This window comes from Ascaphus truei, chromosome 2, assembly GCF_040206685.1.
Source record: "Ascaphus truei isolate aAscTru1 chromosome 2, aAscTru1.hap1, whole genome shotgun sequence".
NCBI lineage: Eukaryota > Metazoa > Chordata > Amphibia > Anura > Ascaphidae > Ascaphus > Ascaphus truei.
The window spans coordinates 430,393,007-430,419,581 of record NC_134484.1 but is presented as its reverse complement, the minus strand read 5'-3'; the positions used below and the strand labels follow the sequence as shown (position 1 = coordinate 430,419,581).

General features: G+C 47.6%; 1 long non-coding RNA gene across 1 annotated transcript in view; it reads left to right on the top strand.

The window, feature by feature from the left end:
* The window catches only part of LOC142487821 (uncharacterized), a 46,351-nt gene that overhangs the window by 8,807 nt on the left and 10,969 nt on the right, over positions 1 to 26,575 (top strand). The window contains exon 2 of the long non-coding RNA XR_012799321.1: positions 9,843 to 9,928. This is a non-coding gene — a long non-coding RNA (uncharacterized LOC142487821). The remainder of the gene's footprint in view (positions 1 to 9,842; positions 9,929 to 26,575) is intronic.

Sequence of the window (26,575 nt, the reverse complement as noted above, 5' to 3'; positions counted from 1 at the left end):
GGGGTTAAGGTCCTATTACAGGCTCATATAAATTAACAAACTACTGGCTACTAACCCCTTTATCACCTTAGCAGTTAGTAACCGCTATAGTAATTAAGGGGTTAAGCTCCCTCCCCCGCTACCCACCCGGAAGACCTAACCACCCTCTCAGGGCAACTAACCTCACCGCCCACACCCTCCACCCAAGCTAAAAAAACACAGCCACAAAATAAAACATATGACATTTAAATAAAAACAAGCATTTCACAATAAAACCATTGATTATGACTGGTAAACCATGTCCACAATAAGGGCATGGATTGCCATACTGCCAATGAATGGGCAACTTACAAAAAAAAAAAAACATTAAACAAATACAATACCGTACATTACATTGAAATAAAAACAAATATTTGCCAGAAAAAGCATTGCTTGTCACTGTGATTATCTATACCCAGAAAGGGGCATAGATAATGGGCAACCTAAACAAATACACAATTAAATAACATACAATCAATGTGTTTCTTACATTTGCTGTCTTCACCCCCGTCCAACTCGAGCACCATCTGTTGACCCACGATGCAATGCTCCTCAAACAGCCGATGCGAAGCAGTCCATGATCATATGTTGATTGAATAGACGTCTCCAATATGTTCTTTTCTTCTTTCTTTGTTTTCTTTCCTTCATTCTTTTCTTCTGTCTTCTTTTTTTTGTAATCCAAAAGGGGTGGAGATGTTGCCCTGTCATCTTCTTGGCTTCAAATGAGACAGAACAGGCCTTATATAAGGCCTGTTACATCACATTTGAGTGTCAAATGGTACACCCCCAATCCAATTAGCTGTATAGTTTTAATTTCCCGCGTCACATGACCCTGACATTTAAATGCACAGGAGATACTGGCACCCCATAGCAGGACCTGTAACTCGGGAAGCAGGGGGTCCCTGGACCTGAAATTAATGCGGTTCTGCTCCGGAGACCTCTGCTACAATACTCTGTTACTAAAATGTAAATAAAAACAGTGCGATCGCCTGTAAGAGCTGTGCAGGGAGGTGCAGCTCTCACTGTGCAGTTCTTACAGACTGTGGGAAGATCGCAGCGGTAGAACTTAGTAAAAGGCTGAGATAAGGTCACTGTTATCCTGAGCGGCATTAGCATTTTCCTGCCTCACGGTAATTCTTTCTGAATACCGTGATAACGCAAATGTCAGACCAGGAGGTAGGGTCAAGCCAAAATGTTCGATTTGGCAGTGATAACATCGACATTTAGTGAATAGGCCCCTATATCTCTAAACAATATATGGATTGTGTATCTTTTATAATAACTTTTTTCCTATTCCGCTCTTCTCAGAAGCGTACTTGAGTTTGCCGTCCGGCATCAGTATGTTGTCCTGTTGGTATTTTAGCAACTGGACGCGGTTGTGACTTCTGGTCCAATGACGTCCCTTTCTGCAGATCTGAGGATTGTGGTGGAGAGGTTTATAAACGACACTGTTGGTTACTTATGTGTCACACCTACCTGATGAGAGGCCATGTATGGGCCTGAAATGTCGTTTGATGTGTGGTACGTTCCTTTTAAAAATAAAGGTAACTTCTTGTGCCACTAACCATGTGGGCTGTTTGCTACGAATCCGGATGAAGCTACGGATTGCGAGTGTAACGCATGCCTAGGATTGATTGCTGCCTCTTCTCTATTGTTTTCACTGATGTCAGATGCCAGAAGCTGATCCTGGCAGGTTACTACGCCTTCGGAGCAGATGGTGAAGGTCGTGTGGAGCGTACCCTCCATAGGACAGCTTACATTTGAGTAATTTGCTGAGCAACGCGATTTTTACAAGGCTGTTTATGAGTGTGCTACCTCGTTTTACATGTGTTTTTCTCTTTTGTACATTAAATAATGCACTAGAAGTTGCGATTTTTTTGCTTTGTTTTTTTCGAAGAAGTCAGATCATCCCTGTTATTTTCGTCTTTGAAAAAAACATGAATTCATATGCAGCATAATAGTGACGACGATGATGATGATGATGATGATGATGATGATATAGTGGCATTTTTGAACCATTATTAGAATGCCTGATAAATGACCCCAATGTTGTATCAAACAGAAAGATGAATATCTTCAGGCTACACTGTTAGACTGTTGCTTCAAAGACAGAATAAAATACTTTTTGCCCCATGATGAAGAGACTGTGGCAAATTGCAAGGAGAAGCAAATTGATTGTGTTGAAGCAGTGTTGGAAACGGAGGAAAAGCAGAGAGAAAAGGGCAATGAAGGTTCACAGAGACCTCAGTCCAGCACAAAAAAAATCACCCAGGAACTGATTATTCTTTGCCTCTGAAAGAAAAAAAATCTACAATTGCGGATTTCTCTTTGGGAGAGGGATCCGCGGAAATCCGCAGATCAAAGGAATCCCCCGATTCGAGGCGGATCCAGATTTGCGAAAAAAATTGAATTATTACAACACTACCAGTGCCGCCACTCTAACACTACCAGTACTATAGCACTTTAAAAGGAACATGCAACAATAGCTCTCTGCCAGTCTCCAGTATCAGTGCCCATGACAGTGTGGTCTAGTGCCAGTGGTGGCACAGGCAAGTGTGTGGTACAGCACTTGGCTTGTGTTTATTAATATATCTATGTCTGACTTCTTAACCAGCTACTCTTCCATCTCTCAGTAACACACAAGTGTAATGGAGGGCCCAAGGACATACTCCTTTTATTTTGTTAACCTTTTGCTCACAATAATGATTAGCCTGATATCACTACAGTGTAAGTCAGCACTCTTTTGAGTGTTAAGCATGCGTGAATCAATGCATTGCCCACTCCACAACCACTAATCTAGTAGCGCTGAGTGACTGCCTGACTCTGAATAAGTTGAGTAAGTAATTATAAGAATAATTATAAGAATAATTAATTAACACAGCTGGTCAGAGAGGCTGACTGAAAAACTAAATGTAGCTAAGTTTTGTTGCTGCATAATTAGTTACAGTCTCAGACCTCAGACTGACTTGCCAGTTGCCACAGAGTCTGTCAGTGTCACTGCATGCCTGCTATCACTGGCTTGTTGTGTGCTGTTGTTCATCTGCCTCCATCACCACCACCACCGCATCATCTACATCTACCACAACCAGTACCATCATCATTATCTTAATGGCATCATATTAGTTTATTTTATTTTGACCATCTAGTGGGGGCCTCTAAGAGAGTGACCATGTGGTTGGGTCAGTAAGGAACTCTCACACCACTTAGTTCTCAGAATAATGTCGTTTATTCAGGCAGAGAAGGGAAACCGCTTCATGGCATTTAGAGTACAAGTACAACATCAAGCTTGTTTCAGTCCTTACATTATCTTTGGAGGCAAGTCCAACATTATCCCAGGCACATCCTCTGGGAGGTGGCTTCCTCGTGGCTCCTTTTCTCGTAGGGTGTTGAATCCTGTAGGTCCCAAGAAAATCCCTCTGGGCAACTTGAACCCTTCAGCTCTTTCAGGTTCAGGAGCAGGAAGTACTCTACCTAAGCAACTTTCTGTCTTTTACAGGGCTAGCTTGCTCAGGAGATAATTACAAACAGCATAGCAAGCTTACAGCTAAGGTGTGGTCTCCTGAGCCTACACAGTGACCGAGAAAATAGCTGCTGACAGAGGTGGCCTGGCAGAAACTCACTCTCCAACAAACCAGCAATTGGCTCGAAATCCTCAGTCCTATCTGCTTTGTCTATCACAGAGCTACTTGCCAGCACAACTTGTTCCTCTGACACAGGATGAGCAGCAGGTTCCTGAGGCATGCACACTGGTACATCAACTTCCCTTGCTGTTCTGCCCTCACTGCCTGAAAGAGAAACATATCATCCTGAGTCTCGCAAAAGGACACATACTGCCCTGGCTGCCACCACTCATAATAAAAAAAAACGTTAAACAAAAAAAACCTCTCAAATTTATTTATCTCTATCTCTGCACCCTAACCACTATGTCCCACACACCCTCTCCCTTCCCTCACTAAAAAGTGTGTGAAAAACAGGCAGGAAGTAGGAGTGGCAAGATAAATGCGCTCAGTTTCAGACTGCATAATCCGTGGAACAGATTCTGTTGGATCCTGGGCACTGGATCCACAGAAACGTGCAACCAGAATCCACAGGCAGATTTTGCTCGTATTTAGGAGGGTGCAATCTGCATGTGAATTTCCTTGCACTGATTGGACCACACACAAAAAGTCGGGGGAAAAAATCAGCAGAACAGATTTTCACAGGTTCGAAACTGGCCAAAACTCACCTTAGTAAACTAGATACCCTCTGCCCGCCACAAACTGGACTGAACCGCGAGGCCGAGGTGGGGATACAGAAACACCGACCAAAGCCCATGAGATCGTGTCCGGAATGCAGAGTCATGGTCGTGGGTAGCCGGGTCAGGATCCCCTCAACAAAGTGCCTCCATTCCTGTGAAGCTATCGTTATGGCCAAAAGTTCCCGATTGCCCACTTCATAGTTCCGTTCGGCTGGGGTATATCTTTTGGAGAAAAATACACACAGGTACAATCTGGCTTTAGGATTTTTTTGTTGAGATAGCACTGCTCCTGCCCCAACATCTGATGCATCTACTTCCAGAGTGAAGGGTAGAGCGGGATCTGGATGTACCAGAACGGGGGCCGAGGCGAAGGCTGTGTTTAGTTTATAAAATGCATTAACCACCTCCACAGACCATTTAGAAGGATCCGCTTCTTTTTTGGTTAAGGCAGTGAAGGGTGTCAGAATGGAAGAAAAGTTCTGAATAAGTCGGTGGTAATGATTAGCAAATCCCAGAAAACACTGGACCGCCTTCAGGCTGATGGGACGAGGCCATTCCATGACGGCTTTGACTTTTTGCAACCTGTCAACAGTTCGGAGATAAGTGGTAACGGATATCGATTTTTTTTTTAAACATTTTTTTACCGTAATTTTGTTGAGTCGTCGGTAGTCGATACGTGGTCATAGCATTCCATCTTTCTTTTTAACTAACAAAACCCCTGCGCTCGTAGGAGAAATAGATTTCCGGATGAATCCAGGAGGTTCTCCCGAATGTTCTCCTTTCATGGAGCGGGTCTCCGGAGGTGAAAGTGAATAGGAAGCTCCCCTGGGAGGCACCGACCCGGGCAAAAGATCAATGGGACAGTAAAATGACCGGTGCGGCAGGAGTTCCTCGGACTGAACTTTATCAAAAACATCCTGAAAGGTGGAGTAGATATTAGGAAGGTTGGATTTCCCTTCCACTGGTACCGAGACCCCAGCCAATGTTTGTGATGGGACAGAACAGTTCTTAAGACAATGAGAGCTTCAATGTATGGATAATTGGGGTCACTAGCCATGGTCGTGGGTTGGAGATAGACAGGATCGTTGAGAGAAAAAGCCAAGGTTCCATTAAGATAAAGACAGCGAAGCAGCAAGGCAAGGCAGGACAGGCGATATAAAGTGCTTGTGACCAGCACGTCGTCACAAGGAAATAATATCTATGCTCAGCTAAATTGCAGCAGCAATAGATGAGCATATAAAGGGAGAGTAGCCAATAGCTGAGAAGTACAGCAGCAGAAGCTGTTGCAAGAACCAGCCCTCTAATTAATTGCTGAGTGAGTTCAGCACAGCAGGTGCTGACGAAGAACAGCAGCAATGTTTGTGTCAAAGCCTGGAGCAGAGTCTGCTGCTGATGCTGCTATCTCGTGGGCGACGACCCACGCCCGATCCTCACACCCTCTACAATTCAATATGCCGCTTTGTCCTCCAATGCAACTACAACACACATCACTGTGAAATGTTCAAAGAACTAGATTGGTCATCACTTGAGTCTAAGCGCAAAGTTCATCTTTCCTGTCTTGCCTTCAAATACTTTCTGGGCAAGATACCCGCCTATCTGAGCAAGCTCCTCACCCCTACCACATGCAGCACTTATCATCTGAGATCTGAGTCTCCAAAAGACTGTTCATGGTCCCAAGGTTCAGCAAAGTATCCGGCCGCTCCTTCTCTTACCGTGCACCTCACAACTGGAACAGTTGACCGAAGACTCTCACTTCCGCCACCAGTCTAAGTTCATTCAAAACTAAAGCTGCCTAACATTTTAATCTGGTCTGTAACAGTTACATACATGCATAATATATATTATCTTTAACTGTGCATGCTATGTCTTGTATATAATGTATAACCCTGTTCACTTAATGTAACTATGTATTTGTGACCATGCATTTGGCATCATAACTCTATGCCCAAGACTTACTTGAAAACAAGAGGTAACTCTCAATACTTCCTGGTAAAACATTTTATAAATAAATAAATACATAAATAAGGTTGACCCATCTCACAAATAGATGTTTGCTTCTTTCCTAGTGTTAACAATAATGACCACTAGGTGGCAGTAGATTCTTTTGTAAGCAGAACTGAAAGGTTTTTAGTGAAGATAGTTTTGTAGAGTGCTGAATGCTCTCCATAATAACATCTGTGTCTTTTCAGCACCCACCCAACTTTAGAGGGAACTTGTGCTATTTTTACATTAAGTGACTAAGGCTTTGATTCACTAAACTCTGACCCGGTTGAAAATATGCTTTATTTGAAGAAAGAAAACAGTTCTTTTTTATCGGTAATTCTCATGTTATTGCATAAAATAACGCAACTTTTCACTGATGCAATATTTGTGAGTTAAATTTAAGGAACATAAATTATTAATGCCAGATTATGAACATCTAAACTCCCATACCTGGAGATATTGGGCTAATACCATAAAATAATGCTAATTGTTTTCACCCACCCATGGCTGGCGTAAGGCCTATCTTTCCTGTGTTTTATTATGGCCACTATATACATAGGCAAGATAAGTCTAGTCAACCTAGAATAGGTGATACAAATAAATGTTATTACCAATAAGGAGGTGGTGGTGTCCTCTTACCGCTCCGCTGTCTGTCGATACTCTGCGGATCCTCCGGAGCCGTCTCAGGTCCCATCTCCGCCGCACTGGGAGTCGCCACGGCCGTGGGACTTCTACGCGGTTCAGGCCGCACCAGCGCTCGCCGTCGGGGGGTCTCTGCACTCGTCTGCTCCATCTCAGAGGTAAGTGGGACGTCTTTTTCACCACCGATGACAGGCTGTCTCTTTCATCCGATGAGGACTGCAACGGCTCCTCCGCTGGGGAATCACCTCGAGTCCTTGCTGCACCGCCAGTGGGTATTGGTACGAAACGGGCCCGCTCCGGTACCTCCACTGCGGTCGCGCTCTTCTCCGCCGGGACATCTCTTGGTGGCTGGGCCTGGGTCCCTACCTCAGGGGTGACATATGGGACCAGGGCAGCCTTCGCCTCCGCTTCCTCTACCTCGATCAGGGTTGCTGGAGAGGCACCTCGCGGGGTCTGAATCATAGGCCATGGCTCGACAGGCCATAAGTAGAACATGCCACACTGGGGGCACAGTGCCGCTGTGCTTGGGGCCGGTCCGGGTGTCCTGCATTGGACGCACAGGCACCGCAGATACTCTCGGCCATCAACCCCCACTACCAGGAAGCCTCCTGGAAACTGATACGTGGTTACACTTAGATCAGCCATCTTTTGCGCGGGGGTTGAGTTGCTCAGCTTGCTCTTAGCTCCTTCTCCGTCCACTGTCAAGAAGAAGTGAAGTTCCTCTGTCTCACTTCCTGTCCCTCCTTCCGCTGGGGAGGACAGCTCGGATTGGTTCTTGCTGTGCCCCCTCGCTCTGGTGGAAAAAAGAGGAGGGGCACTCTCTCTCTTTCTGTGACGTGGCTTCGTTTGTCGGCCAGTCACTGCACAGGTGGGCGTGGCATTGGCTTTCTCGCCGCTCTCCTCTTTTGGCTGGGGATCTGGGTTTGGCGCCAAACCCCTGCACATCTCTTGCCACATTTCCTTCACAGCCTGTTTGCACGCAGCATGTGCGCGATCTAGGCTCGGCGGGAATCGCCATTTTGGATTGCTGCAACCCGCGTTGCAGTGAATGATGCTGCTGTCGCCATTTTAACCTCCTCCGTGCCCCGCAGAGCACATGTATCTCTCACCGCCATCTTTAATGAGCCCTCTAAGCCCTCGATAGCGCTACTCTCAGTGCCTATAGTGCAACTCGTTCCTAGACACTCACTATACTTCAGGATGCTCTAACCAGTGAATACAACATATGGCATACCCCAGGCTAGGCAGAACTCCCTCCTAGTACACCGCACTCGCTGACGGTTCATCACAAGCACTCTGTGGTGTGTTTTCTGGATACTGGCTAGGTTACTTGGCATTTCCTAAGTACTGGGCGTCTCCTACTTTTGGCCACTCATAGTGCAGACCCTGTGTTGAAGTCCCTGGACTTGTTAACAGGCTAACCCCCACAGGATTCCTACACTATCTGCCTCAAAGGACTAGAACAGCTATAGCCACATTACCCAAATTTACATCATCCTCCTAGGGCACCCAGGGTGTACTGTGTGAGAGAACATTCTCTCCTGACTACCCCTAGTCTGCAAACATGCCCTTCTTTCTGTAGCACTTGCTCTGAAAGTGTACCTATTACTTTCAGTTCTGCTTCGCTGAAAACCTGTCCTGTTTATCTCAGCAATCTCAGCTATCTCAACTGCGCCTCCAACTGTAGCCCCCTCTCCCCGGGCCAATCGCAGATCGGGCCCCCTAAGGTGTACTTGGGTCTGGCTACATGTTTTTATGTGGTGCATACCTGCTGGCAACAGGAGGGCCTGAGTCTCCCGCGATGACATGGGGGATAACAGGAACAGGTTTCTTGGGTGGATGCCTTCGTTCTCATTCAGTGGTGCAGCGCCTCCATCTTTAGTAAGCCCCAGGAATGCGGGGTGGAATCCTTACAAAGAGTTCCCACACAGGGATGAGAGATTCCAGTCTCACACTGGTTGGTCTTTCTTATAAAAGCAGCAGTCTTTATTCGCAGCAGCAGCAGCAGCAACAGCAGACAGGATGTCTGATCCACTTAGATTGCTCTCCTTTAGGATGGTCCCTCCCTGCCACCACTCTGGATCAAGGGCATCCAAAGTGGGGCTAACTCTTCCCTCACCCCCTAAGCAGGGTGAGAGGCACTGGTCCACCTCCCTACACTATGGTTGGATCAGCTCTACTCATGAGCTAATCACTCTCCTTCTCCAACTGTAACTCCAGCTCACTAACTAACACTTGTCACACACTGGACCAGCCAGTAGTAGACACACACACTGAATAGGAAGTGCACTGCTCTTTATGATATCAGCAGGCACCGCCCCTGTGTCTCTTGCCTTGACACAGAGTCAGGTGACCTACCTCCACCACTCAGGGCAAGTGCTTGAAGTGGAGGAACCCCATGATAACTCCTGGCAACCTGCCCTTACCAGGGATTATACCAGGAGGAGGATAGAACTATAGCCCTATTTCTTACCAGGGCTACATACATCTATATCCAAATTATAAATGTTACATACATCTCAAAATACAGCACCAAGTTCTTACTGGGGCAGAAAGTATCACATAAAGGAAAAAGCAAAAAAAGGAAGGAAACAGAGACTGCTAATTAGGTCCCAACCGTATGTAGACTGTAAAAGACTTAACTGATCAGTTCCCCCTACATACAGTACATTTTTTTTCTTACCCCCAGTCCCTTATTAACATGTATATAAATACCGGCGGCACATGGTACTGTAAGTATCTGAGGAAACAGGGATCACAGAGCTAAAATTAATATGGTTCAGCTCCAGAGACCCCCTGCTGAAAAAATGGGGGCATGTAACTGGGAATACTTTTTGTGCTTTTTTAATGTACACTTTTTTATTTTCATTTTTTAAATAACCCCATGTTGGCTGTGCCGTGCAGCACATTTTGGTTTCTGTTCCACTTTTTTTTTCCCTTTATCCTTTTTTCCTTACTCTAGTTTTAGGAGGGAACCCAGAGACCAAACCGGAAGTGACGCAAGACGCCGACAGAAGCGACGAGGATCGCGATCTGGGGAAAGGAATCGTGAGTGCAATACCAGTATCACTGCTACATTCATGGTGTATATCTGTATACCTTTTTATCTTTTATAAAATTGGTTCTATATGTAGCCAGGTCCCCTTTGGCTCCCCGGTTCCTCGTTCTGTTTCCCCTTACCTTCGCCAGTGAGAAGGCAGCTGCGGGGGCAAGCGCGTCGCCGGGGGCTCCCGGTGGCGTCGGAGGCAGGGCGCCGCCATCTTTTTTATTTCTGCGCATGCGCGGAGGCTTGCGCAGATGCGATGCGGCAGCCATTACAGAAAGGAAGGGTTTGCAGAGATGGCGCTCCGTAGATCAGGGGTTCACCAAGGTCGCACATGTGCAGCTAGCAGCGGCAGCCATTACAGACTCGCACATGCGCAGTGCAGATCACGCACGCGGCCCCAATGATAGAAACCTCTATGGTGAACTACAACACCCAGCAGCCTCTTGGGTCTGCCCTATGATCCCTGTCACATGCAGCCAGACAGCCAATAGGGCTTGCAGCTTCTCCTGCTGGAGAAAGATATATTGTTGCGCACCGATCATGCGCGTCAGTTGGTGCGGGGATAAGGTAGGGGGAAGCAGTAAGTGGAGGGAGCAGTGCTTCTATACTAAGCCAGGTTACCCCCTAGGCCCCAACTAGGCCCAACTCCCCTTCAGTTTGTGGCTGCTCTAGGGAAGGCCCCTGCAGTTAGGGACTTTGCCCTGTTAGAAGTCAGCTTATTCAGGGACACAGCTACAGTGCTGCGTGCTCTGACAAGAAGGGTCAGTGTGCAGGGAATCATTCTCTGCAGTAGCAGAGACAGAGACTGTCTGAGCGGTGAGGTCGCTCAGAATGAGACCATCCCGCAGGAGGAGGACGCCATCGCTGAGGCTTCGGTGCTGGACACAAACGGGTCCTCTTCCATTGTTCTGCGGTACCCGGGTGCAGGAGCACCGGGCAGGTACTATCCAAATCACCAAGTGCACCAACTTACACTTCATCTTAGTGGGCAGCGCTGTCCCACACGTGGGTGGGGTTGTGGGACTATTGGGACTTTTGGGTACAAGGACTTTGGGAATACTGTGTGGGGTTATCACCCATGAGGAGCAGTGTGTTACGCCGGTGCTGCCCGCAGACCAGACCCGTCCCCTGTGCTGAAGGGGGAAGTAGGGATACACGCACCCGCAGCAAAGGGAGCGAGTCCGGAGTGTGGTGGTAAGCGTTGCCAGGCCAGATATAAGTTACGTAGACAGTACTTGCCGGTACCGGGTATAGGAGTAGAATAGTGATTGCCTTGCCGAGGTCAGGGAGCGGAGAGATGGGGAAGGTTGAAGTCCAAGCCGTGATCGTGGGATACCAGAGAATACGTAGTCCAAGGAGAGCCGAAGTCGAGAGCCAAAGGGGGTAGTCGTACGAGCCATGTTAAAACCTGTAGTAACCGAGAGTTCACCAAACACTTCCATACAGAGACTATGTCGAGCGATGAGTGAGGGCTCAGAAATGCTAGATTAGGCTGGGCTGACCAATCAGGGATGGAGGTGGGTCAGGAGGACTGCAGGGAGCCTCTTTGGATAGGTGTGGCTGATACAACCCAGGTGAGCACTGGTAGCACTCTGATTACACCCGTGCGGTGTACGGGGGGTGGAGCCTCATAGCAGGAGTGGAAGTAGAAGAGTGGATGCTGGGCGTGCGCTCTGTAAGCTGCGTGTGCACGCGACCAGCGTTGGAGGAGGACACACGTGTGCCACTGAGAAAGAGGAGGAGTGGTGGGGCCGCCGACTGGAGGGGCCCTGCGGTGACGCAGGAGCTGACGGCCCGTGGAGGCAGGTAAGCGGAGGTTGTGCTGCTCCCTGAGGGTAGTCTGTGTGTTGCACGGATGGTGCTGAGAAATCAGATTCCTAAAAGTACCCTATGGGGAAAGGTCACAGTTGTGGTCTAAAAGAAACCTATTTGCACTCACTATTTCCAAATGCTAGGCTAGGAAATATTCAATCCTTGGAGTTGCCTCCATAGCCATACATAAATTTATAAAAACATATTTATTAACATATATGCAACAAATAAACAGCTTATAAGTCAACCACTTTGTGGATAAAAATGCAACGGGGTGGGATATAAATTTTTTGGTATAATCACCAGAGCAAGGCTACATAAGAAGTGTATTTATCACTCTAGGGTGATGTGATCCTAAATGGTGGATAGGGGATAAAGGGTTAACACCTGTTAGTTCATGTATCTAAGTGTGCAGATTATTAATTCATCCGTCTACCATAATTGGCTAGTGTAGTATACATAGCTGCATGAGATGCTAATTTGCATCAGTTTCCACCTAGAGACAAGGTGACGTGATGTCAGCTGTGTATGTTAGTACAGTTGTCAAACGTATATGCATGTGCCTAGAAGCGGATGATCCGCAGTCTGGTGACGTCACTGTAATCTGTATACACACAGGAACACCATAGTAGTCTACAGTCGCCGGGGTATTGACATATAATTGTCCGTCTAGTACTCGGCTTCTCCCTTATGGCAAAGATAAACCTCAGTATCTCTACTTCCACCTAAATAATATTTCTATGCGTATAAACACCGCTATGATGAAAGGCTATGTACAATCAGAGCCTAAAACCGCTATACATGTGGAGCATATTGCCCGTGTTGCTGTATCAGTGTAGCGTTTATCCTCTATTCAGCTTCTATTAGTTAGCTGATGCACGCATACGACCTGGTATTCAGCGTCTAGCCTTGGTCAATACCCACGGACCCGCGCTTCCAGATGACGTCACCGGAAGGACGTCATCACGTACCGATGTACGTTTCACGCATACAGCGCTTCGTCAGGGTAATGGGAGTGGTTAGCTGATTCCCTCCCTTGCTTCTTATACTGAAGGGTTCGAGGCGGGGCTTTCGCCTCAACCTATCCGCTTGTGATTTAGATAAGGGGACTCAAATTGATTACAATTCACTCTTGGTCCGCCTATATTCTATCCAATGTACTGTGGATTGTTATGAGTCACGTATTGATCTCATTAAAAACAGGAATGGTTTTTAACCAACTCCAAGGATTGAATATTTCCTAGCCTAGCATTTGGAAATAGTGAGTGCAAATAGGTTTCTTTTAGGCCACAACTGTGACCTTTCCCCGTAAACTACCATTACCTATACCCGTATAGCCTGGCCTTCGGCAGCTATTGCTAATTCTGGGCCTTTCCTCTGTCAGTCCTGTTAGAACAGGCAGTGGAAAGGTTAATTCCTTCAGTTGGCCTGTTTGTGAGTTTCAGCTCTGAAGTATTGTAGCAATATTCAGGGGCAGACCTAAGCAACATTTGAATGTGTTAATCCAAAGGGTGGATATGGGTTGGAACACCCCCTGATGTGTGTGTGAGCCAATCGGTATCCAGCTTTGAGTTGTAATGATTCAAAGCTAGAAACACTCCCTGAGGATATTCAAATTGAGACATATTCCCAAATTCAGTTAGTGATCAGGAGTCTAGAGAGAGAGAGAGCTGAGAGAGATAGGAAGACAAGAAGAGGTCTCCCCCTCTTGCCCCACCTGGGTAAGGAGGGGGGGAAATCAAGCTGCCATGAACAGAGAGGCAGAGATTACACCATGCCTGTGATATCATGCTGTATGCTGTCTGCACACCTATGCTGAATAAAGATCCACGGAAAAGAAGCTGCTGTGTGTGTCACTGTTCCTGGTGTGAGGAGAATGGAGTGTCAGTGGGGGTCTCTCCTCTGGAGACCCCAGGGGATCCCTACTGGCTGGAGGCACTGCACCACCCAGAGAGAGCAAGGTACCCTGTCCCACATCACCTCCTGTCCCTGTCCTGGTTCTCCCCACAACACCGCGGAGCCCTCAGCCCTCCTGTTTGCCAGCAGGTCACAGCACCCAGACCACTCAGTGACCAGAAGGAGTGTACCCCCCAATCTCATGTCGGGTGGGGTACCATAGGAGGGTTACAATTGGAGGCGCTGCTGAGATATATGAGGACTGCTCCCCAGGACAGGACAGGTTTTTCAACGGGACAGGTTTTCAACGACAGAGGAGACCATGCAGCAATTTCAAAGACTTTGTATGCAGCACAGAACAGCAGCCATAGACTCTGCCGTGAGGGAACCCCTCCTTGAAGCTCCCCCAGGGAGGGGGTTACCCTAATGAAGAAGACGTTGCTGTGGGACTATTCCTGGTGGCTATGCACCAGGGAGCGTACATCTTTACATGCACTTCAAGGGGACAGAGGCTGCTCTATGATTGCATAGGGACCTTTGTGCACCCATCTACATTACCAAGAAGAAAATAGTGGCCGGTTCCTGAGGCTTCACCAGGGAGCTGGCTGCCTATTAATGGCACTGCAGCAGGGGCGACTGACCTGAGGCGTCCCCAGGGAAGTGTGGCCACCCTCCTGTACCCACAGCGGAGAGTGAGGGGGACAGGGAACTCTGGGGATTACGCCTATGACCCCTGTGCACCCCATCTAAGAAGAAAAGGGAGGCAGGTCCCTGAGGCTTCACCAGGGAGCTGGCGGTCCCTTAATGGCACTGCAGTTGGGGCGACTGACCTGAGGCGTCCCCAGGGAAGTGTGGCCACCCTTCTGCACCCCACGACGAAGAGAGAGGTAAGGGGGCAGGGACTACAAGAGAATGTCTGTAGGTCCCTGTGCACCCAGCAGTAAGAGTTACTGCCGTCCCTGTGCGAGGCGTTCCCTGATGCTACCCCAGGGTGCGTGATACTCAAAGATTACAGGGACAGAAATGTATTTGGGGCTCCTGAATGCAAACGGAGACCCCACTGTGCTGGACTATGTTCAATCTGGCGTTTCCTGCTCCTACAGGGATGTCATGTATTTTGTGCTCTCAAAATGGCGACTCCAGCTCTTCTGGGGGCCGCATGGACTCTTTGTGCTCAAAATGGCGTTTCCCGCCTTACCAGGGAAGCCATGTGCTGTTCTGCAAGGATTTCTGCATTTTGCAAGCTTGTGCTGCTCTTCAGCTTGCAAGAAAGTGCGGGAACTGTTCAAACACCTCCCACTTTGCTTGTTCTGGATTGGACTATCCTATCTACCAGGGGGAGGAGCTAAGTGTGTTCCACGGAGCAACAGGAAGTGAGGGGCCAGATGCACTTCCACTTCAAACACTGGTGGTTGTGTCTGCCAGGCTGCCTTGCTTGCTCCTCTATGAGAGACTGGGCCTGTGTGCTGAGAAGCCTGTCAGCAGCACAGAGGCTGATGACATCACTGAGGTCTCTACCATTACCTCCACCGTACCCGAGTATGCTATGGAGCTGTCAGTTCCAGTAACTGTTGCTGGTGCCTTCCATCTGATCCACGCTGCCAGCGTGGGTGCTACACCACAGAGGTATCGGCCGATGCCTCCCACGTACTCAATGCAGCTGGGAACTGCCCTGCTACTCATGGCGGTGAGCTGCATATCCTGTCTACAGATCCCCGCTGGGATCAAGCCCAGAAAGCTGCGGAGCTGTATCTGCGGCGTCAGCAGGAGAAGTGCCGGCCGGCACCACCCCTGATGACTGCATCGACTACCATTGCTACTCCACCACTGGGAGCTAACATGGCCGCTGAGTCGCCCGGCCGGGTGAGCTCCAGAGAGATCCAGGCCGCTCCGGTGAGTATTACCCTTCCGGTTGATCCTTTCCTCCTGACATGCAGGGAGCGGAAGAAGTCCCGGGAGGCCCTTCAGGCCCAGGCGCTGGCTGAAGCCCGCTGCTGTAAGAGCATAGGGAGGGGCAAATTGAACTTGACCCAGGACTGTGCCATTGCTCCTCCCGGGGAGAGTGCCCTGAACGTGCCCCTAGAGACTTTGGTGCTGGCCCCTTGTCACCGGAGGCCCCAGTCCCTGAGTCATCTGCCCCGCATTCCCCATCCAACACCAGTCCCAAGGTGCGACCCTTGACCCCCAGGCCCTCTTCACCTGGAAGCCCCGTGGCTCCCTATGGACAATATGATTATGTCTGTTATGCAATTGGAAGGGTCTGTGCATTGGGGGGATAGTGATGATGAGGGGATAAGTTCAATGCAATCTGAAAATGTTTTGTCTCCTGTCATAGAGGAGGCAGAAGGGACCCCTGTATGGGTAGGTCCTATATTCTGGGTGCTGCCGGGTACTGCTACTGACAGAAGCTTGGTGAAATTTAGTAGAGCAGCCCGAGTAATAGTTCATAGGTTCAAAAAGATGGGCTATGAGTTCCCATATCTACCTAATGAAACTGAGAGAATGATCAGGAAGCCTGCTCATTACTATTAATGTGTTCTATTACTGCTGTAGTAGAAATGGTTCTGTTTAGTTAGTCACTGTATTGCCATGTATCTGTGTCCATGCAGTAGTGAGTATGTCAGTTCTGTCAAGCTGGAGTGCATAGGAGTTATTGCATTTCAGCTCATGTAATTTACAGGTGTTGCTCAGCAAGGTAAGGGTTATACCTGCTGCAGTCCAAGCCGGGACGGTTGGAGTTTTACCAGAGGGAGTATATAGCCTGGCCTTCGGCAGCTATTACTAATTCTGGGCCTTTCCTCTGTCAGTCCTGTTAGAACAGGCAGTGGAAAGGTTAATTCCTTCAGTTGGCCTGTTTGTGAGTTTCAGCTCTGAAGTATTGTAGCAATATTCAGGGGCAGACCTAAGCAACATTTGAATGTGTTAATCCAAAGGGTGGATATGGGTTGGAACACCCCCTGATGTGTGTGTGAGCCAATCGGTATCCAGCTTTGAGTTGTAATGATTCAAAGCTAGAAACACTCCCTGAGGATATTCAAATTGAGACATATTCCCAAATTCAGTTAGTGATCAGGAGTCTAGAGAGAGAGAGAGCTGAGAGAGATAGGAAGACAAGAAGAGGTCTCCCCCTCTTGCCCCACCTGGGTAAGGAGGGGGGGAAATCAAGCTGCCATGAACAGAGAGGCAGAGATTACACCATGCCTGTGATATCATGCTGTATGCTGTCTGCACACCTATGCTGAATAAAGATCCACGGAAAAGAAGCTGCTGTGTGTGTCACTGTTCCTGGTGTGAGGAGAATGGAGTGTCAGTGGGGGTCTCTCCTCTGGAGACCCCAGGGGATCCCTACTGGCTGGAGGCACTGCACCACCCAGAGAGAGCAAGGTACCCTGTCCCACATCACCTCCTGTCCCTGTCCTGGTTCTCCCCACAACACCGCGGAGCCCTCAGCCCTCCTGTTTGCCAGCAGGTCACAGCACCCAGACCACTCAGTGACCAGAAGGAGTTTACCCCCCAATCTCATGTCGGGTGGGGTACCATAGGAGGGTTACACCCGTATGCACCCTATTTGTTACCACACAGCCCTATATTTCTACATAGTTGGTGAGCGGCAGCCATCTCTCTAAACCTTCCTAACAATACCCCCCTCTTCAGGAACGGCCTCTGGACGGTCCTCAAATGGTTTCTCCGGAAACCTCCTTCTGAAGGCTCTAAGAAGAGCCGGAGCGTGAATGTCCTTTAAAGGAACCCAAGACCTCTCCTCGGGTCCAAAACCTTTCCATTGTACCAGGAACTGGAGTTGAACCCTGGACACGCGGGAATCCAATAGAGATTGAACCTCATACTCTTCGTTATTTTGGATGGTAACTGGATCCGGCTTGTGATTCTGGTCCGGGAAGAAATGACTGGAGACGAAAGGTTTTAAGAGAGAAATATGAAAAACATTGGGGATCTTCATACAGTGTGGTAGCTGGAGACGAAATGCCACAGGATTGATCTGTTCTAAAATAGGAAAAGGGCCCAGGAATTAAGGTGCCAATTTTGGGGATGGTAACTTTAAGTGGATATTTATAGAGGAGCGCCATACCAAATCCCCTGGCCTGTACCTGGGCGCAGGACGACGGCAGCGATCAGCCTGAAGTTTAGATCTGTGGGAGGAGTTGAGAAGGGTCGTTTGAATCCTGGACCATGCTGTTTGGAGAGAAGAAATGCGTTCGTCTACGGCCGGTACCCCAGAAGGAATGTTGGAGATGGGCAAGCAGAGAGGGTGAACCCCATAATTTATTTTAAAAAAAGGCGACTCACGGGTGGCTTCATTCTTAGCAGAATTAACAGCATACTCCACCCAAGGGAGGAGTTGAGTCTAATCATCCTGGGAGTCAGATATAAAGCATCTTAGGTACTTTTCCAGGGACTGATTAATCCTCTCCGTCTATCCGTTGGACTGTGGGTGATACTGTATGCAGAGGAGAAAGAGGAAGAGATGGCCAATCACTTAGTGAAAGTTCTCCAAAACTTGGACACAAACTGGGACCCTCTGTCAGAAACGATAGAAGAAGGGATCTCATGAATCCGAAAAATTTGATCCGTAAAGATATCAGCGAGGGCGGGAGAGGTGGGCATAAGTAGGATAACATGAGCCATCTTAGAGAATGTATCCACGACCACCAAGATTGTGTTCATTCCTCTGGATTTGGGTAACTCCACGATGAAATCCATAGAAATAAGGGACCAGGGACGGTCGGGGACTGGAAGAGGTAGGAGGAAACCTTGGGGTTTTTGACGAAGTGTCTTGTTCTCCGCGCAGATAGGACAAGCGCGGGTATATTCCAAAATATCTTGGTACATTTTGGGCCACCAAAAATTCCGACGAATAAGGTCGAAAGTCTTGTTAAAAATGGCCTGCGGATTTCGAAGAGTGACCCCGGGTCAGGACTTCAGGGACAAACTTGGGGGGGTACGAAGAGTTTGCTGTCGGGAACCACCAAGTCCTTAGGAATGCATTTCTGAGAATGCATAATTTTATCGAGGTTCTTGAAGGTAGATGTGGCGAGAATCCTCTCCTGTGGGAGAATGGTCTCCAAGGACTCATCTGGTCTCTCCTCAGAGGAATGTTGTCTGGAAAGTGCGTCTGCCTTTACATTCTTTGTCCCTGGAATATAAGAAAGGTGAAAATCAAACCTGGAGAAAAAAAAAGAGACCAACGAGCCTGTCGTGGACCAAGGTGTCGGGCATTCTCGATGTAGAGAAGGTTTTTGTGATCCGTGAGGATAGTAAACGGTTCTTTTGACCCCTCCAGGAGATGTCTTCACTCTTGGAGAGCCATCTTCACGACCAAGAGCTCCCTGTTGCCGACGTCGTAATTCCTCTCAGCCTTTGAGAATTTCTTGGAGAAGTATGCACAGGGGTGTAACTTGTCTTGGGGGGTAGGCCTCTGAGACAGCACTGCCCCTGCGCCGCAGTCAGAGGCGTCAACTTCCAACACAAAGGGGAGATTGGTGTTAGGATGATGAAGGATAGGTGTGGATACAAATGCATCATTGAGTACCTGGAAGGCGGAGTGAGCCTCAGGTGACCAAGCAGATGGGTCAGCCCCTTTCTTCGAAAGAGCTGTAAGGGGCGCCACAATGGTAGAAAAATTACGTATAAACTTGCGATAGTAATTCACGAACCCCAAAAAGCGTTGTATGGCCTTGAGAGTATCGGGTCTAGGCCATTCAGTCACTGCCTGAAGTTTACCGAGATCCATCATAAAACCCTCGTCAGAAATGATGTAACCCAGGAATTGGGTAGAGGTCTGGTGGAAGGTGCACTTCTCCAGCTTAGAGTACAGATGGTGTTCATGGAGGCGAGAGAGAACGTAGGAGGTGTGGCGAATATGATCCTGGAGGTCTTGGGAAAAAATCAGGATGTCATCCAAGTAAACTATTACAAAAATGTTGAGTACCTTACGAAAAACGTCGTTGATAAAGTCCTGGAAGACTGCTGGGCATTACATAACCTGAAGGGCATTACAAGATACCCGTAGTGGCCGCTATGTGTGTTGAATGCCGTCTTCCATTCGTCCCCCTGTCTGATGCGCACCAGATTATAGGCTCCACATAGATCCAACTTTGAAAAAATCTTAGCCCCTTGTAGTTTATCAAAGAGTTCGGTAATGAGGGGAAGGGGGTAACGATTTTTAACGGTGATGCAATTCAAACCCCTGTAATCAATGCAAGGCTTTAACGAGCCATCTTTCTTCTTCACGAAGAAAAATCCAGCTCCTGCTGGGGAGTTGGAGGGGCGAATGAAACCCTTCTTGAGGTTTTCTTGGATATATTCGTCCATGGTCTGAGACTCTGGTAGAGACAAGGGTTAGGTCTTGGATTTAGGCAAACTGTAACCTGGGACAAGATCGATCGGACTATCATAGGTCCTGTGAGGGGGCAAAAGATCCAACTGGACCTTATTGAAAACGTCCCAGAATTGATGGTAAACGGAGGGAAGGATAATCTCAGGAACGGTGGTATTAGCCAAAAGTTGGGATGCTTCACCTGACCTCGGTTTCCAAGTGATGGGTCAAGAGAAAGTCCAATCAATCAGAGGATTGTTTAGCTGTAACCACGGAAGGCCAAGGGTTATGGGTGTTCCAGGAGCATGGATGGCATCGAGGACTAGGGTCTCCTTGTGAGAATGGGAGGTCAGAAGGAGAGGAGCCATCTCTAAGGAGATGTATGCCGGGGTAAGAGGACGTCCGTCTATACCGACCAGTGCGATGGGGTTCTCCTTCCTCACGAGCGGTATGTGGTTCAGCCTAGCTTATTCAAGATCCATAAAGTTTCCTCCTGCTCCCGAGCAGAACGCTGCGGTAGAGGTATGAAAGTTATCGCCCGTAAGAGAGACAGGTATGGTGAGCTTCTTAGGGAATTCTCCCTTAGGGAGGGGGCAAGGAGACATGACACCCAGCGAGAGCCCCTCTGTGAATTTGCATTCAGAAAGGCCAATACATTAGCCAAGTCCATCTCTAGAAGCATGTTTCAATCAAAAAAATCAAACATAAGAAACATACCAAAAGGTTTTTTCCCTTGTGGTTTCTGTAGGTACTGCAAATATGCATCTCCCACCAAAAGAATACGTACATCATTACCTAACAGCAGATACAGGATAAATACCTTTATAAATTGTCAAACTACTCATGTTGTGTATGTGATTACCTGTGGTTGCAAATACAGATACGTAGGTAGAACCACCAGGTCATTATATGTTAGAATCTCTGAACATATTAGATTAATAAACAAACATGACCTTTTCCACCCAGTTTCTAAACATTTTGCACAATGCCCACACGGGGGGCTAAAGAATTTTTCGTTCTTTGGTGTAGATTAGAACATGTCTCTGTTCATGTAAGAGGCTAAATCGCCTCAACAAAAAAAGAAATGTCATGGATTTTCTCATTGAATACTTTGCAACCTTTTGGTTTAAATGTTGAATGGGAATTGAAACACTTCCTTCATGATTGATTCATCTTATGCCTCTCATTGTATTCTTCATTTCCTCCCCCCCTTCCCCCCCCCCTCCCCCTCCCTTCCCCCCCCCTCCCCCTAACCCTCCCCCCTCCCCTCCCCCTCCCTTCCCCCTCCCTTTCCCCCCTCCCCCTCCCCTTCCCCCTCCCCTTCCCCCTCCCCCCCCCCCTCCTCCCCATCATCTTTATTTTATTTATGCATACAGATGTCATAATTAATGGATTATATGCTTTATTCAACTGTTTAGACAGATTAATGCTTATAAATTTAAAATTCAAAAACAATATTTCAACATTTGTGTAGATTATATATTATGAATTGCTATATCCTTCTGTTGATATTGTTGCTCTCTACATATATACATTTTTTCGTCATTCAAATCCATGGGTATATCATAGCATTATTGCAATATGTTTATCAATTTATTGCTTAATCCGGACATGAATTGTGCATATACATGTTTTTAATATGACCTGATCATTAAGACATTGCTTTACATATTCGGTTACAATGTGAGGATTTATGGTATAAGCAATGGTGTTCAGGTCATCCTGATTTTTGTAGATCACTATGTTTTACGTGACATCTATGTTATGGGGAGTGTGTTGATGGACACCTGGTGTACGATTCTATTGGGAAATGAGAACAGGTGTAGCAATTTGGAACACCCTATAACTAGATGGTTTTAGCGCAAGCGGATCACTCTTTTGACAAAGGCCCCACAGGCTGAAACGCGTCAAGAGGATCCGCTTGCACATTTTGTGTGAATAAAGCTAACTTCAGTCATCCATCAGCCTTCTCCATTTATTGCGGCTGTGCGGCGGCTTTACCCCCCTCGGGAGGATTTTCTCATAACCTTCTCCACAAATCTGAGCTATCATTATCTTACTAGTGGGTTTAAGAGATGCATTTTGACTAAACAAGTATTACTCACGCAATACTACTTGGAGCATTAACTGGTTCACAGTAGTCAGGACTATCTTGCTACCCATATCTACAGGGTGACCATAGTAGAACATATAGACCGTTTAGTGTCTATTTTAAATACTGTATATGATAACATAATAAAGACAACATATACCGTTTTTAATACACATTTATTAATAAAACTAGTAGATACACATTTTTCCACCCCTGACCACACTATTTTATAAAGGTCTGCAGTGCGCCTACAAAGGGATCTTTCTGTGTGCCTTCCTTGGTACATCTCCACGCTTATATTAATCCTGGGTAAGGTCAGAACGTTGCTCCCAGACCGGGGAGGCCCAAGCAAGGGTGCTGCCCATCAGGAGGTTATAAATGTAGGCTACCTTCTTACGTCCAGTATCGAAGTGATGGGGGGGCATTTCAAACTGCACCTCACACTGGTTGAGAAAACCCCTACATTCTTGCGGTTCGCCAGCGTAGGGTTTGGGAGGCGGAATTTTTACATCAGAGCTGCTAGCAACTGTTGCGCTTGCGGGCTGGGGGTTAACACCAGAAGAGGGGTCGGCTGGTACTCGGGCCGAGAGTACCGTGACCTGACGCGTTAATGCCACAATTTGATCCGCCATGGCCTGGTTTTGCTGAAGCAGATCAGAGAGAAACTGCCTTAGTTCAGTCTGGTCTGCGTCTTGTGGGCTCGACATAATGTTACACCGATGCTGCCCGCAGACCAGACCCGTCCCCTGTGCCAAGGGGGAACTAGGGATACACACACCTGCAGCAAAGGGAGCGAGTCCGGAGTGTGGTGTTAAGCGTTGCCAGGCCAGATATAAGTAACGTAGACAATACTTGCCAGTACCGGGTATAGGATTAGAATAGTGATTGCCTTGCCGAGGTCAGGGAGCGGAGAGATGAGGAAGGTTGAAGTCCAAGCCGTGATCATGGGATGCCAGAGAATACGTAGTCCAAGGAGAGTCAACGTCGAGAGCCAAAGGGGGTAGTCGTACGAGCCATGTCAAAACCTGTAGTAACCGAGAGTTCACCAAACACTTCCATACAGAGACTATGTCGAACGATGAGCTCAGAGATGCTAGATAAGGCTGGGATGACCAATCAGGGATGGAGGCGGGTCAGGAGGACTGCAGGGAGCCTCTCTGGATATGTGTGGCTGATACAACCCAGGTGAGCACTGGTAGCACTCTGATTACACCCGTGCGGTGTACGGGGGCAGAGCCTCATTGCAGGAGTGGAAGTAGAAGAGTGGATGCTGGGTGTGTGCTCTGTAAGCTGTGTGTGCCCGCGACCAGCGTTGTAGGAGGACACACGTGTGCGTGCGGGACGGAGGACACGCGCCTGCCACTGAGAAAGAGGAGGAGCGGTGGGGCCACAGAGGGGAGGGGCCCTGCAGTGACGCAGGAGCTGATGGCCCATGGAGGCAGGTAAGTGGAGGTTGCGCTGCACACTCTGAGTCTCCCTGAGGGTAGTCTATGTGTTGTGCGGACGGCGCTGAGAAATTAGATTCCTAACATAAGGTAATGAAGGAGTTAACTCTTCCCTTAACCCCACCCACCCCCAGCAAGGCCTAAACACCCAACATGGGTCAAATACCACCTTCACCCACCCCCGCTACCCACAATAAACATGGCATTGGTAGTTAACCCCTTAATTGCCTTAGCGGTTAGCCACTAAGGTAATGAAGCTGACTTTAAATGCATTTTTCATGCATTGGATTGATGCCGGGGTCTCTGGTGCTCATATTAATGTGTATCAGCGCTGGAGAACCCGGCATCAAACCGATGCAGGAAAACAAAAAAGTCTAAGTCCCTCCCTCGCAATCCTTCTCACCAGCTTTTGTTGGCGAGAAAAATTTAGGATAAAATCGCAATTCCAGAGCCTCAATAAGATAATCGAGACTAATAGAATTGCACGATTTTATAAAAATTGCGATTTCGAGCTTCTCGTCGGCAACCACATGGTGGGTTTGGCCTGGAACCAGATATCAGATATCGCAGGTCCTAACACTAACTGATTAAAATTCTTATTTACCTGTATAATTACAGGAAGAATGATCTGCATTGGATCTGTCACAACCAGCTGCATGAAAAGACCAGTACAAATGGAAAGTGGGGAGGGGCGAGCTTAAAACCTGGGGAGGAGGGGCCACTAACCTCCAAAATAGCTGAGACCAGCTGGACAAAGTTAATAAACACACAGATACCCAGATACTCAGAAGCACTCCTTTTGACACTTATATACATGTATTATAATTTTGGGGGTTTATATGAGCTTACTGGGTATCTGTGAGGCTACAAAGATATTTTGGCAAAAGAAAACATATGTGTTCACCTTTTCTGGCTGTTGAGGAAATATCTTTGCTCTGCAAACAACTCATTAAAAGCAATTATCACAGGAAAATCAAAAGCTTTTTTCAATAACCCCTCTTAAAATCATTATACACATTACCTAAAAAAAAATATACACGTCAGATAAAAGAACACACCACTCAAGAACTGTATAATAAGAATATCAAAGAGATGTAAGAAGTTGATATATAGCAATAATATTGAGAGAAATGAATAGAATAATGAGAGAATAATGAATCCTAAGGCTATGAGAAATAGGTATTGCACTATGTATTTTTTGTCATGTTGGAAGTAGCTTTTGGCATCTTTGTTTGTTTTTTATTGTAAACATTAAGCCACGCCCACTAGCACTCCTTTGGACACTTATATACGTTTCCAAACTATGCAAGACAATGTGACTGGAATAAAATGCCATCATTGAATGAAATGAACAGAGCTTGGATTTAGACATAGAGAAAGGAATTGAATACATGTCAACATTTGACAATAAGTCATGTTGTTGGGATAGTGAAGGAAGACCCCAAGTGTTTCATATTAATGGCTGGTGACGTAATCGCATCTGGGTCTGTGTACACGGAGTTCTGGGCGTCCCTGCGCTTTAGCTGGCTGTATTTTCAAGTGCTGGCAACCACCAGGAGCAGAAGCTGGAGGACGTGAAGGCACTGAATGCCCTTCTATTTTGCCGCCAACTCGTGACAGGAGCTTGCGGTGGCTACAGGCTGTGTTTATCTACTCTGCCTACCTGGGACTCCCCCTACCCTCGCAGATGACCACAATAGAGATTTCTCTCCCACGAATGGTTCTGTTTGAAATCCTGTAAGTGCATTTCTTATGGGTTGCTGATTTTTTAAATAAATGTACCTTTATTTTAAAACAGTTACGTGCTTTTGTTTGTTTTTTGTCCATAGATCCAAAGTGGTTGGCTATACCACTCTCTTTAAAGCTGTTCCTTAACGTCCCCCTATTCCCACAAGGGGATAGGGGAAGAGCAAGGACCACTCTCGGTGCCCTTTGGCTGGGAGTGGGTCCAGGGACATCCTGAGGGTGAAGACCCTTCGATTGTTGTAATCGGTGGCTGCTGAAAAAGGAAGATCAAATAAAGCATCCTGAGTTTTTATAATACCTCCTGCCTAAGAGTGAAGTCTATTGGGAGGAGTATGACGTTATTCTTCTGCAGAGACTTCACCCCATACAGCTGGCGGCTGAACGAGATTGAGGCGCTGCACCTGTGAGTAGAATTTGGGCAAGACCCCAGAAGCCTGTCCGGTTATTCCCCTTTACCACCATGCAGGAGACCAAGGGCCCCCTGTTAACAGTAGGTATGCACCACGCACAGCCATGTAACCGGAGTAGTATTTCCCCTAGGAGACCCTATGTGACATTGGGTGGGGGAAACAGGTTTACATACGTATGCTAGATACTTTTAGCATACACACCAGAAAGAAGTTTCTCCCTAACCCATATTCCAATAAATTGAATAAGGGGGGTATTTCTGCATATAATTAGTAAATCTGGAGTTAAATCAGGGAAAATAATGTCCATTTCTGTTCTGGTTCACAGTGCTATTTTCATTACTTTAAACCTGCTTAGTAAATCTGAGTCATAGTAAGAAGCTAATGATGCATCAAACTCTATGCAATATTGTCATATATTCCCAGTCATTTGTAATATTGAGCTTATTTGAACAATTTCATCAGGTAATACAGTGGTTCCCAATCTGTGCGCCCCGGCACCCTGGTGCGCCGCGGCTTGCCTAGAGGGGCGCCGCAATTATCCTCCCCACCATCCCTCCCATCATCCCTCCCATCATCACTCCCCACCATCACTCCTTCATGCCGGCCGGGCCGCAGGGGATTGGCTGCAGGCAGAGAGGAAGCCGGGGGCGTGGCTTTGTGCAGAGCACACGGTGAGTGTGTGTGTCTGCCTTCCTGCTCCTCTGTCTGCGCGGTGTCCCGTCCCCTTCTTCCCCGGGTGATAGGAGAAGGTAGGGGGGTGATAGGAGAAGGGAGAGGGAGGGGAGAGTTGTACATTTGCCTGCCCAGTGATTGTGTGCAGGGAGCTGCCTGCACGGATCTCCTCCCCCCCAACCCGCCCCCCCCTCACAGCCGTCGCTGCCTCTGCTCTCCACTGCTGTTCAATGTGTGTATCT